At 40.0% G+C, this 12,743-nt stretch overlaps 1 protein-coding gene across 1 annotated transcript in view; it reads left to right on the plus strand.

Annotated features, from left to right (window-relative positions):
• The first annotated feature begins 1,222 nt into the window (after positions 1-1,222).
• The window catches only part of CCSER2 (coiled-coil serine rich protein 2), a 48,744-nt gene continuing 37,223 nt past the window's right edge, over positions 1,223-12,743 (plus strand). The window contains exons 1-2 of the mRNA XM_088526356.1: positions 1,223-1,299; positions 1,729-1,911. The gene's annotated coding sequence lies outside the window, so the exon portion shown is untranslated. The remainder of the gene's footprint in view (positions 1,300-1,728; positions 1,912-12,743) is intronic.

A 12,743-nucleotide genomic window follows, 5' to 3' on the forward strand; every position in this document is an offset into this window, starting at 1 on the left:
AAACATGTAAGATGAGACGCTACAGTGAATCTTAGCTAGATTTTGGCCTGTAGTTATTTGGTAGGATTGCTAAGTGTTTTTGTGGTCACAAAATCAGAAACTAGAATTAGGGTGTGTAAGGCTCGCTTTTTGAAGCTATTATTCTAAGAAAAGGTATAGATTTTGCTCAGAGTGTGAATCTTAGTCATGAGGCTTTATAAGCATTGTGGCAATTTGTTAAATGTATAAACTGATAGAGGCAGGCCCTCAGATTGCCTAAAATCTCTCAAGATTTGTTGTTGTTGTATTATTTTCTTTTAGAGGTTGGTCTCTCTCATCATTTTCAGATGACACAAGCAGGAGCTGGAGTTAGAAAGGGTGGCTCTACCAGGGACTATACTGGGGAGGTGTAAGGATCTCGCAGTGGGTCTGCAGTATGGCTTCTTTTGGTTTCAGGAAGGAGATGGAGAAGGGAAAAACTGCAGGGAATTTCAGTGGTTGCAGAGAAGCCATTCAGCTGAACAGAGCAGGGAAAACCACATCTGTGCTAATGGAGCTGATGTTTATGTTAGTGCTCACAAGCTGAGGATGACTCAAAGAAAGGATGACTCTGTGGTTAAGACAGCAGTGCCTGACTCAGGAAATCCGAGTTCATTTCCTGGCTTTGCTATCTCTGCAGCTTTGCCCAAGAGATTTAATCTCTCCCCATTTTTTTTTTCTTTCTTCCTGAACCAGAGGGGAATAACTATGCTTCAGAGTTGTTCTAAGACTAAAATGTGACGGAAATATTCAATTTCAGACCAAAAAGGGCATGAAAAGCTTCAGTTGTCATTCCTTATTTAAAAGGAGCACGGGGCATGTTTATTGCCACCTTTGCCTCACGTGTGGAGAACGGTATGAAGGCGCAGCTCGGCCGGCCTCTGCGGGCAGCAGCTCCCGCGCACGAGCCTGCGGCAGGCGGTGCCTGCCCGTGACAGGGCTGTTGGGCTCCCCACGAGCCCTCCTGCCAGCCCCGTGCCCTTTCCCCGGAGACAGGACGCGGCGCCCGCGCTAACGCGGCAGGGCGGGGCGGGGCTGCCAACGGCCGCTCGCGCGCGCTCAACGGCCGCCCCTCACGCCTGTGACGTCAGGGTGAGGCGAGGGGCGCGGCGGGTCGCGTGCCGCGCATGCGCGTGCGCTGCTGATGCGGGCCGCGGCGCGGCCGCCCTGCGCGGGGGGCGGGTCTGGCGGGCGGCGCGGAGCGGCGGCGCCGCCGGGACCTGCGGCGCACAGCGGGGCTGCTCCGGCCCGGCCCGGCCCGGCCCGGCCGCCCGGGCGGCGGTGAGTGCGGCGGCGGCGGCAGCCGCCCACCTCCCCCTGCGCCCGCCTTCCCTCGCTGTGTGCGGGCGGCGGCGCCCCCTGCGCGCGTGGCGTGGCGAGGCGGCGGGCGCTGCGGCACCCCCGGCTCGGGCCTCCCCCTGCGCCAGGTGCGCGCGGCGGGAAGGGCGGGCGCGGCGCGGGGCCGCCCTGGCGCATCGCCCCATCGCCCGCGTGTGCGCGGCGCAGGGTGCTGCAGAGCCGAGGGCCGCGCCCCGCCGCGGGGAAGGCGCGGAGCCCGGGAGCCGTTGGTGGCGGTGTGGGGAGAGGCGGTCGGTGGAGCGGCCCTTCCAGCTGCCTCTGCTCGGGTGTTGCTCGTATCAGGAGAAAAACGTTACGCGTGTTGCGCCGCTTTCTCTGTAATGACGCTGAGACTTTGCTTTTATCTCGCAGAACCCGCGGTAACATCATGTGCTGTCGAATGTACTTTGATACACAATGAAACGTAGGCAGCTGCAGCCTGTAACTCTGCATCGGAGCAGATCGAGCTGTGTGTCTCCAGTGGAAGAAGAAAAAGTGAATGGGAACTTTGTGCTTTAGCAGAGCATTAGTGTCCAGGCCAGACAACGAGTTAAGGTAAAGGCTGGAAATCTGCTTCATCTTTATTGTGTTTATCTGCTCCTTAATATCCTATTTGAACATGTAGGACTGGTGCTTCCTACTCTCAGAAGGTTTGATCCTGCTGTCTGTGCTCCTTGAGGCAGAGATGTGGTGGTGATGCTGAATGTAGTTTGACAGATACTTCCTGAAGTATAAAAGCGATCACATAACTGTAAATGCTTTTGAGCCCATTTTGTTTCCATATCTGAAAGCTGAAGAGGTGAGTGCCTTACAAAAAACCAGAACATTAATTAGAAAACCTGTGTGAATAGACAGTCTCGTGTAGACCTAAATGCTTTTAAAGCCAGACTTTGGGTTTAGCTTTCATTTAATACTTTCCATTGTAGAGATATCAATATTTGGGTCGCAAAACTGCTGACTGTAGTTTTCCAATCATGAAGTTTTCTTAAGTAGTGGAAGTATTTTAGGTTGAGAAGATTTTTTTTTTTTGATATTTCTCTTCTTGTAACACTTTCTTGAGTCTAAGGAATTAACAATATATATTCTTATATCAAAATACAAATAGTAAGAATCCCAACTACCATGCAGTATTATCCTAATGAGTAATCCTGTTTAATGGAACTGTTCATGTGAATGCTTTCTGGAGTAAAACCAATTACTCTTGGACCCGATCATCCTTTAAGATGGATTCGCTGTTTAGAATGAACCATTTACAAAGAAAAGTTGGCTCAGGCTCCCTAGGTTAAAAAAAGACAACCAACTGAAAAAAAAACCATCAGGCCCTTAGTCTTCAAGTGAGCATTGGGTGTATAAAACTGTTAGAATGTTTCTATCTGGGAGAACTGGAGAATTGGCAAGAGGGAATAAAAGGTTGCAGCAGTGGTTGAGTTGTTCTCTTTGCCCCTATTCAAAAGCATAAACAGCAGCGCCATCTTCTTAATTAGAAGCTTTCAGGCAGGGTTAAACTCTTTGCCAACAGGGATACTAAGAAGATCAAAATACTAATGGTGGTTTTGATAATTAGGTTTCAAGTCCTGTATTGTGCTTCTGTTGAAGCAATAAAAAAGCTTATGTAAATCTCTGGATACCTGAACACACTTATGTTACAAGAAAATCCCAATAGCATTAAAATAATTATTTGGAAGATGAAGCTTAGCTAGTCAGTCTAGGTCTTTCTTCGTACCTTTGGGAAACATATTCCAGTTCACATTAAACTTCCATCAGTTAGTCATTTTTGAAGACATTTTGAGAATATTATTTCTCCCTTGATCAAAAATAGCTGATTTGCAGAGTATAGGATGTCACTTGTGGGCTCTCCTCTCTCTGTGCTAGAGGAAAGATCCAACGGGAGCAGTTCAGTGGCTGGACTGCCGGAGTATGTGGAGTGAGACAGTCTCCTCTGGGGATGCTTACTCATGTCGCTAGGGAGAACAGATGTCACAGGTTCTCAGCGAGATGGCTTTTCCCCTGCAATAGCTGTTGGGATTTTCATGGGCACTTCTGCAGAGTACATTTTAATGGCTTTGCCTGGAACAGAAGCATGGTTATTGTTGGCAAGGTTCACACTGCAAGAAAGGCCTTTGCTTCTTAGCCAGAGGAAAATAACTGATAAGGCTTTACTTGTTGTGGTCAAGCAAGTTACAGATTTGGAATAACCCTTAAATTGCAAATGATTCAGGAATTTATTCCCTAAAGCAAAGGGACTACTATGCATTTAGCCTAATTAGCCCAGATGGCTTGTGACACACATAGCACAGACTAAGCTAAGTGTCATGGGAGAACTGAATATTCCAGATTCTCTTGGCTCAAATCATATGTCATTTGAGCTGGAATTCAGAAGCCTAAGACAGACAAGTTTCTCACTGGAATGTTAGCATGCGTGATACTTCATCTCAGTTTCTTTTTGTGAATTTTATTAGAGATGTGTTTTACTTAAACAGATTACTTTGATTATATAAAAATGGTCATATCATTTTATAGTTTAGCTGCTCAATGATTTTGATAATTTGAGGGATACTGTGAGTTTTTAACTGCACCTTCATCTCACTAAGGCAAATTGCACAGCAAAAAGGTGGAAACTTCTCAAGGCCAAAGCTACTGCTGTTTGTAGTGGGAGACTTTGAAGAAAGGAGCAGAATTTTCATCCTGTATGGCCTTGTCTGTTAGTAAACAGTGTATGCAAAAAGCTGATCCGTCTTAGTGTAACTCAGTCTGTTGGCCAGGAGAGCTCTCTGAAATGGTAGCGTGTGAAAATAAGGCCTTACAGTAAAGAAGCTTGAGCTATTTAATCAACAAAACAAAGGTATTGGGCTTCCTGCAAAAATGTGAGTGCAGACCATCTCTATGTAATTCAGTAAGCTAATATAAGAAAAACTGATAGTGTGGAGAAACTGTTACCAGTATGTAAATATCTTAATTTCATCAAGTGTTCTGTTTTATGTTGCTTTGTTTTTTCTTGAAGCCATCATTGCTGAATATGTGTGGATTTTAGAAGCTAATAAGAAAAAGATTAGACTTGAAATCTGATCATAAAATGCGCAAGAAAAATAAAGCACTTAAATATGTGTATAGAAAGCTCTCAGTCTGCGGTTAAAACTTTCCATACTTGTTACACTGTGGCAAACTTGTGTGGGACAAGAATATTTTTTCATGGGGCTTTGTTTTGAGATTTTGAACTAACAGCAGAAATATCTAGGATTGGAGCTGCTGATGTCCAAAATTATTAAAGTGAAATTGAATGGCGAGGAAGCGACACTCTGAAACTGTGGCTCAAAAATAAGCAAGTTTCAACTGAAAGTTCAAAAATATTAGTATACGCTACGATATTTTTGTTGAGAAGGAATGTTGATGAGAAGTCAAGCTTGACTTCATAGAAAATAAGTAATTCATATCTTCTTGAAACACACAGGTACAAATCAAAGTTGGTGCCAAGGAGAGTAGGAATCCGTGGCCAGTTCTTGCAGGTCAGGGGGTTAACAGGTATTAACAAAATTAACATGTTCACAAATGGCCTTGCAGCCAGGGCAAACAGTGAGCTGGCAAAGTTTTCTGGTGATAGAGATCTTCATAGTGTTCAGATAGGGGCACTCTGTACAAAGTTACAGAAAAGCCTTGTGTGGATGGTGACTGGGCATGACGTGGCATGTGAAACACACTGTAAATATATGTTGTGATACACACATGGGAGATAAAAATAACTCTAGCTTTGCATATAAAACAGGCTGAGAGTTGAGTATTGCCACTCTGGGATCCGATTTTTTGGATTATTGTAGTCTCGAATGTATAAACCCAGTGTTTAGTGGTGGTTAGAGTGGAAAGTAAAGGGTGAAACACCATTATGCCATTCTATAAACTCACTCGTGTCTACATGTGGGGATGGTAATTGCAGGTGTTCATATTACCCATCACAGATATTCTGAATTAATATATTTAATTCTTTATGTTAAGAAGTTGACAAGATTCAGGAAAAAAAAGAGTTTAAAGCCTGCGGCTATCTTGGATGCAAGAAGTCTGTCGGCTCAAGGAGAGACTTGACAAGACAGAAACCTTTTGAGGGCTACTAAATAAATGACATCAGATTGAAGAAATCACATGAAAGTAGTTGGGGAAGTAACATATGCTTACTCTGTTCTTCCTCTTCCCTGTGTATCTTCAAGCTACGATGGTAGACTGACTTCTTGTAAACTCCCTTTAAAATAAGACTGACTGCTGGAGTGGGATGGCTGATCTAGGGAAATAATTCAGACAGTTGGATCATTGCAATCTAAATATAGAGAAATATTCTGATTCATGTAGTGTTTCAGGCTCGCCTAGGAGACTCACCTGCTTTCCTTTGTGAGAGAAGTTTTATACATTGTCTTTCTCGGTCTATCTTCTAGGCTTCTTTAATCCTGCAGTGGCTGACTTTAAATGTTTTTTTTTTTCTTTCTTAATCTGCAGCAATGTTTTGAGATGTTCTTGTCTCAAGGTCACGATCTCTTAACAGAGCTAGGCTTGCTTGAAATAGCATTGGCAACATGTAGAAAAAACTTCCTAGAGCTATTTTCTTTTGTCTGTCTATTGCTTCGCCTTTTCTAGTCTTGCTCAGTTGTCACCTGTGAACCTGTTAGGGCTTACTGAAAATATGTCAGTACCAGTCAGTGCTATGAATTACGTGCTGCCTTCTTCAGTTATCTGTGCTTGCCATTCACTTATACATAAACTTACACATATAACTGGGGTGCTTGACTCAAGCATCGGTAGAAAGAAAGAGTATGTATAAATGGAGCAAAAAATGTTGTGATCTATTCATTGCCTTATTGCAGACTTTAATCTAAATTGCTGTCTTTAAAATACTCACATAGATAAAATTGTTCAACGGAGGCCCCTATTAATTTTATTGCTTTTGTTATTAGTCATATTATCAGTACAACAATATATTGAGTAATGTCTGTTTGTACAAACAAGGTTTTTGCTCAAGACGGATCAATATTCTTATTTGGAGGAGATGAATTAGAACAAACTAGGTAGAGCAAGAAGTGAACAAGAGGCGAGTTCAGAGAGGGCTGTTTCTGTGTGCAGTCAGCTGTATCCGTAGTTTCACCTGGTTTCCAGCTTGCTTATTTTTATCAGCAAGAAAATCTTTTTTTGCACATAACTTTATTAAATAGGAGTACTTGGAAGCTGACTTTTTAAGCAATGCCTGAAGTAGTCTCTAATATTAGAGCTAGCTACTGTACTGCAAATGAGAGTAGGTGCGTTTGAATCATTTGCTAACAGTCAATAGTTTTAAGGGAAAATGGCTGCTTTTTATGAGCTTCTTTGTATTCTTGTTTGTGTTTTGGGAGTTAAAACTTCAGTTTTGAAGTAATACCTACTGGTGAATGTGTTCATGGTATATCTTATGAATATGGACTAGCCAAAAGCAGTTAAATGCTAATTGCTGTTTGAAGAATTGAGTCCCTTTTATGTCTGAATTCAGAGACAGATTAATCTGTCTCATAAGAGTAAATTCAGAAAAATTGAAATGACCAACATGAAATGCTGTTGCAGAAAGCAGAACACCATCAGCGAAAGCAGTGGGCCTGTTTCTGGCATCAGTTGCTTTGATGTTGACATAATCACCAAATTTCTGGGAGGAGAGGCCGAGATCCACTGTTACGCTCCTAGAGAGCTTTGTCTCTAGGCTATGGTGGTTATTTGGGATTGTTTGGTCTATCTTAATTGCAGAAATTTTAATTTGCCTGTATGATATTAACAGTGAAGTCAGCTTTAAAACTTTTTTTTATGAGATTATCTGTACAAGATGACTAAGGTCAGAGGGTTTCAAACATCTATATACTTCTCAAGATAGAAATCTTGCTGAAAGTGTACAAGAGTAATCTAGATACAGATAGATTATGTGGTTGCAGGACCTGGTGGTGGGACACATAGTATAATAATTTTGTCTTTTTCTTCTCTGGCCTTGTCTTTGGGAGCATTAGGTCTGTAAAGCAGACCTATAGCGTATGTCTCTGCCTAGTCTGGTATAATATTGGTGCAAAATCAGTAACAATTTAAACTGATTGATAAGGTCAGCAAAGAATTGAGGAAATTAAAGACTTTGTAATATGTTCATCAAAGATTTTTTAGGATACTAAATGTTTTAGAGTGCTATAAGCTACACTCTTCAAGAAGGCTTTGTCTACGTGACTCACTTATTAAGGTGGAATCTAATGAATTCTCTCCACAGAAGCCTATTATGTTGCATAACAGATGAAACAATGCACATAATATGATACCTTTTAAGGGGTGTGTTCTTACATTGGAGCTTTGTATTTCATAGTCGTGTTTGTCAACTCTATGCTTCAGAGTTACTACTCAGTGTGTTATCCCATCGCCTTCTTGTAGTGTTTTGAAGCCTGCCCTCACCTGTCATTAAAGCATAAACAGGTTTTCTTTGTCTGTGGCATGTTCTTGGTGCCAGCACACTTAATTTAGATTTTTTTTTCTGTTTAATCAGCTGTGATGTGTTATCTGGACTTCGAGTGAAATCCTTGCTATGTTCTAGCTCTTTCATTTTTGAAGAGTCAGTAGAGCAGGAAGTGCCGGTTGTTTCTATCTGCAGGCACAGAGTTGACATTACTGCCTCACATGTCACAGGATGTGACAATGCCACATTTGGATGAATGATTTGTAGAACGTATCTAAGCAAATTATGGCAAATGTTATGTCCATCAGTGTTTGAGCTGACTTTATCTCTTACTATAAAATGTTGTCTAGGATTTTTACAGAAACAGCCAGAATAGGCCCTAGTTTTGTTTCTGCTGTGGCCAGAATCCTAAAGGTTTTGGAGAGAATTGATGACTCCTTCTAGATAGTTGGGAGATTCAGAAAGTAATTGTGTCTTTGTGTGTTACCTCTATTCTCAGTCTCTGAGAGCAGTTAGGCTGTCAGCATTAATGCAGAAAAGAGTGGTAAGTGTCATTGCATTTCACTTTTCATTGGTGAGTCACTTTTAATATTTTTTGTATTACCGTTTAAGAAGTATTTCATTCTGCAGGCTCTGAGATTGAATTGTTTTGTGGTAAAATACTCTTCCTCTTGCCTCGTTCTACTTGAAACATCATCTTCCATCCTCGTCCTAGAAGCTGTCCTGCTGTACAGCTGGCGAAGCCTCTGGGTGCTGAGTGCCCTCAGGCTTCCTAGTCCTGCTGTGTGCGGTCTGAGAATCAGTGCCAATTTACTGATGTGAGAAACTTTAGGAAAGGTTTTCCTTCTCTCTTAAAATCTTGTGGTGTTTTTCAGTAAAATCTTAAATCTCCTACAGTAAAAAAAATCTGTTTAATATTTTATGTAAATTTTAGTGGAAATTTTCTGTTTAAAAATATATTGTACTAGTATAAAGAGCACAAATGGGCAATGTATTGCAAAGCATAAATTTCGGATCAGGTGACTTTTTTTTTTTTTTTTTTTTTCTTCTCCTTGAGGTGCCTGTTGTTCATTGCAAATAGCATTAATGGCAAAATTGATTGTGAATGTGCCCATAAGGGATGTAAAATGGGGTTTTCATTCTGCAAGCAGCTTTCTTCTATGGCAAACTCAGCTGCACTTTCTTATTTTCTTCTCCAGCAAGTGCTTATGACCTCTAGTCATTTAAAACATCAGGAAACAGCATTCTGATGAATAACAACAATATAGTTTGTAAAGTCTACAAGGAATGCCATATACTTTTTTTTTCCTGTATTGACTGAAGATATTTTCAGTGTTAGATATTCAGAAGTCCCAATCTTTGTTTCTCTTGTACTCTCCTACTTTCACATGCATTTGTTATCATGCACTGCTAATATTCTTTGGCCTTGTGCTTTCTGACCAATAGTAAATAAAATACAGCAGCATTCTGCAAAAGTGTTTTTTCTCTATGTTTGAGAGAGAAACTTTGGAAGCCAAGAACATCAGTATAGCCAAGGTTGAGGGAAGAGGACTGAGTCCTGTGCTCTCAGAAGTCTGGGAAAAGATTCTCCAGGAAAAGCAGCTTCACAGTTGTGAACAGAAGTTGTATTTCAGAGAAACAGAATTAATTGCAAATATGTTGTAGAGCATTAATTCTGTGGAAAGAATCACATAAAGCACCAGGTTGATCGAATTATCTCCTGGTTTTCAGGAGAAGTAATTTCTGCCAAACACGGTACTGTTAAGTTTTTGATATCATTTTACTTCATTTCATGTGAGTAAATATTTTTGATAATAGAAATACATTAATCAGGTGAAATTTTCACCTGATAGCGAAATAGAACCAAGGGAATGTAACCTAGCATTGAAAATATGATAAAACAATTACAGTTATGGAGTTAATAAAAGCAAGGTCTTCTAAAAGAACTGATTTAATTATCTGAAATGTTTTAAGCTATCAGTGTAGTTTTCTTGAGATAATATTTTGCCTTTCCCTAATTAAGGGTAAATGAGTAAGCACATTTCCTAGAGAATTGTATGGTCGTCTTTTCAAGTTTAATTTGCAGTACTTGCTGGAGGATTAAAGTAATCTCTTTAAAGGGCTTCATTTAAAGTTGGCAGTCACCTAAGAGACTGTAGACAGATGCAAAAAAGGGCTTTATCCCTAAAGCATGTAGTTGAAATTAGCACATTACTAATTTAACTTAAAAATCTTCCTTTTTTTTACTTCTAGGTACTTCTAGGCTTTTTTTTTACTTTTTTTTTTTTTTTTTTTAAGAGTTGGAATATCTGTTAATGTCTATTCAGTGTGATGCCTGCCATGAGTGAGTGCGTTACCAAGTCAGAGACTATTTTTATGTGCAGAATACTTAAAGTTTAAAGTATACTTTTTTCTTTTGCCTTTACTGTATGTATTTGATACAGAGTAAGTATCTTTCAGGCTGACATGCTTGATATTTACATGTAATTAAAGTATATTAAAACTTTTTCATTTCTAAGGTATGCAAGTGTGCTGGAGGGTTAGCTACTTTTTTTTAATTGGTAGCAAAGTATGACTGAAATGCTGTGATATTTTTTTCGTCTTAGAAAATGTTGGTCAGTGTTCCTGGCATAAGTAGGGCATTAGACACCTAAATCTACATGTAGTCACTTTGGCAAGTGAGGTCAGCAGCAGCTGTGGGGTACTCAGCACGTGTCCTAGATGTGTATTTAAGAGTTTGACTTCAGTCTTCAGTCTGAAATATTGGTCCATTTTCCTACAAGCTTCAAGTATTTCATCTTTATGCGTGTTATTTTGCTAACTTGAAGCATTCTTATTCTAGCCACATTCTCCATTATTACATAGTTAATTTACTTTTTTTTTTTCTCTATAAGATGGATGCTAGTGTTGTGCATACATTGAGGAGTTACTCTGTTATGACTGATTTTAAACTATATCTGTGATCAATATCATGTAATGGCAAAGTGTTAGTTCAGTATGTGCTTAGGTATATTGGTTGCGTGGGCATTCTCCCCTGAGTGAATTATTATGTAGGAAAAGATGATGTTCCCGGTGCCTTTTGAAACTGGCACTTGAAAACTTATAATTAAGTCTGAATGTTGCTTCTTTGTGACTGGATACTTCTTCTCTTGACTCATATACTGCTGTGTAGAAGGCTAGCATATTATGATCAAAATTACAAATCAACTGGTTAATTTCTACAGCCTGTTTAAAGAATCATTTAAACAAAATTTTGATGTGTGACTTCAAGTTTCGGTATGTTCTTAATGCTAGTAATTGTAGCAAAGCAAACAAAAGAGATATTTAAAAGTCTCCTGCTTAGTAAGACCAGTTCTTCAGCATATATTTCCTCATATGTGTAGCTCAGTGTTTAGCTTAAAATTTTATGGTGCTGTGTGATGTTCAGGTAAACTGCCTAGAAAAATGGAAAGAAAGGATAGGCCTAATGATTGTTGTTCTTGGTTTAAGGAATTTTTAGCATGGAAAACATGAATTGTCAGTGGACCTGAAATGTAGCTCTCAAGGTTATTTGCTTAAGGATAAAACAAATGCCCTGGGTGTGCAGGAATACTGCAGCAAACCTACTGCGTGTTGCTTTTTCTGGAGTGTGTCACGGGAAGGGTTGTGGTGCTAGGGAGGCAATTAAGCTGCATAATGGAGAGCAGGGAGGTGTGGGTTTGAATTTTGTTTGAGAATTGGGAAGTGTAGAGTGTGGGTGACAAGGGGCGTCGTCACCATTCCTGCATTCGTCACTGCAGGCGTGGTAGCCCCTCTGGAACAATAAGTTGAAAGGCTAATATACAATAAGATATAAGGAGGAACTGAATGGGAGAAAAGGAAACATACATTTATTTTGTTTACTTCTAAGCTTATGTTTGTTTCTGAGTCTTCTGCATAAGATTCAGTGAGGGTCATGTCTCCAGTGTGCAAGAATTCACTTTTTCACTGTTAGACTTTCCAAACAGTAGTTTCTAAATGGAAAAGCTCTGCACTGGTTGCAAATATGGATTCTTTTACATTAGAAACCCTTAGTAAGTCCTGAGCTTTATCTTTGTGCGTGCATGTCTCTTTGTATCTTTTTTTTCATGTAGATCTACTTCCAGAAGTATAGCTCCAGGGTATTGTATTTAGGTACAAAACCTTAAGGGCACTTCAGTTTTAACTTAAGAGCTATTTAGTTAGGCCTTGCTACTTAGGGAACGGCTCACTTTAAGGTAAGGCTTGCTATGGCTTTCCTGAACCTTGAGTAGCTATAATGTTGCTTGCTGTATGCTGATTCTCATCATGATTGCCATGGTTTCATTATTTTGTGCTGTTTTTTTTGAGTCCCTTTAGCTGTGTGTAGATCTGTGAGAGAAACACCAATGTTAGTTTGAGAAAATAACATTAGAACTATTGAATTATGTAGCTTGGCATCACTGTAAGAGCAACAGATAGAACAGGTTAATATATAAAATGCACATTAGCAAAAGGAAGATATTCTTTTATACATAAATAAAAGTAAACCTTGTCTTGCAAATATAGAATTTGACACAAGGTTAAAGCTTGTCTTAAGATAGGAAATTGGAACTTGGAGACTACTGAAGGCTTCATTATCAGAATTTCAAGCCTTTAATAAACAGTATTTAGAGAAGCTCTTCATGTTGTATTTCCAGGAAATGAAACAGGCTAAATGTGAAGGATGACAGAGATGCAGTTAGTTGTATAAATTACAGGATGAAGTTGTAGAGAGGTCGTTTGTGTGTGGAAGAAACAACAAGCAATATATCAAACGCAGACAAAAACTCTCAAAGCAAGAAATTTAGAGGTGAAGATATGTCTTAATAAAGCCATAAGGGTAAATATAAAATATATCAAGGTAATCTACCAGAATAACAGGACTGTAAGTTCAGATAGGATAAATCTTCAGTGAAGATGGATATGGAATCCCTGTTTT

Source organism: Tinamus guttatus, unplaced genomic scaffold (genome assembly GCF_059628265.1).
Source record: "Tinamus guttatus ecotype Peru unplaced genomic scaffold, ASM5962826v1 Tinamus_guttatus_pri_ptg000246l, whole genome shotgun sequence".
Lineage (NCBI taxonomy): Eukaryota > Metazoa > Chordata > Aves > Tinamiformes > Tinamidae > Tinamus > Tinamus guttatus.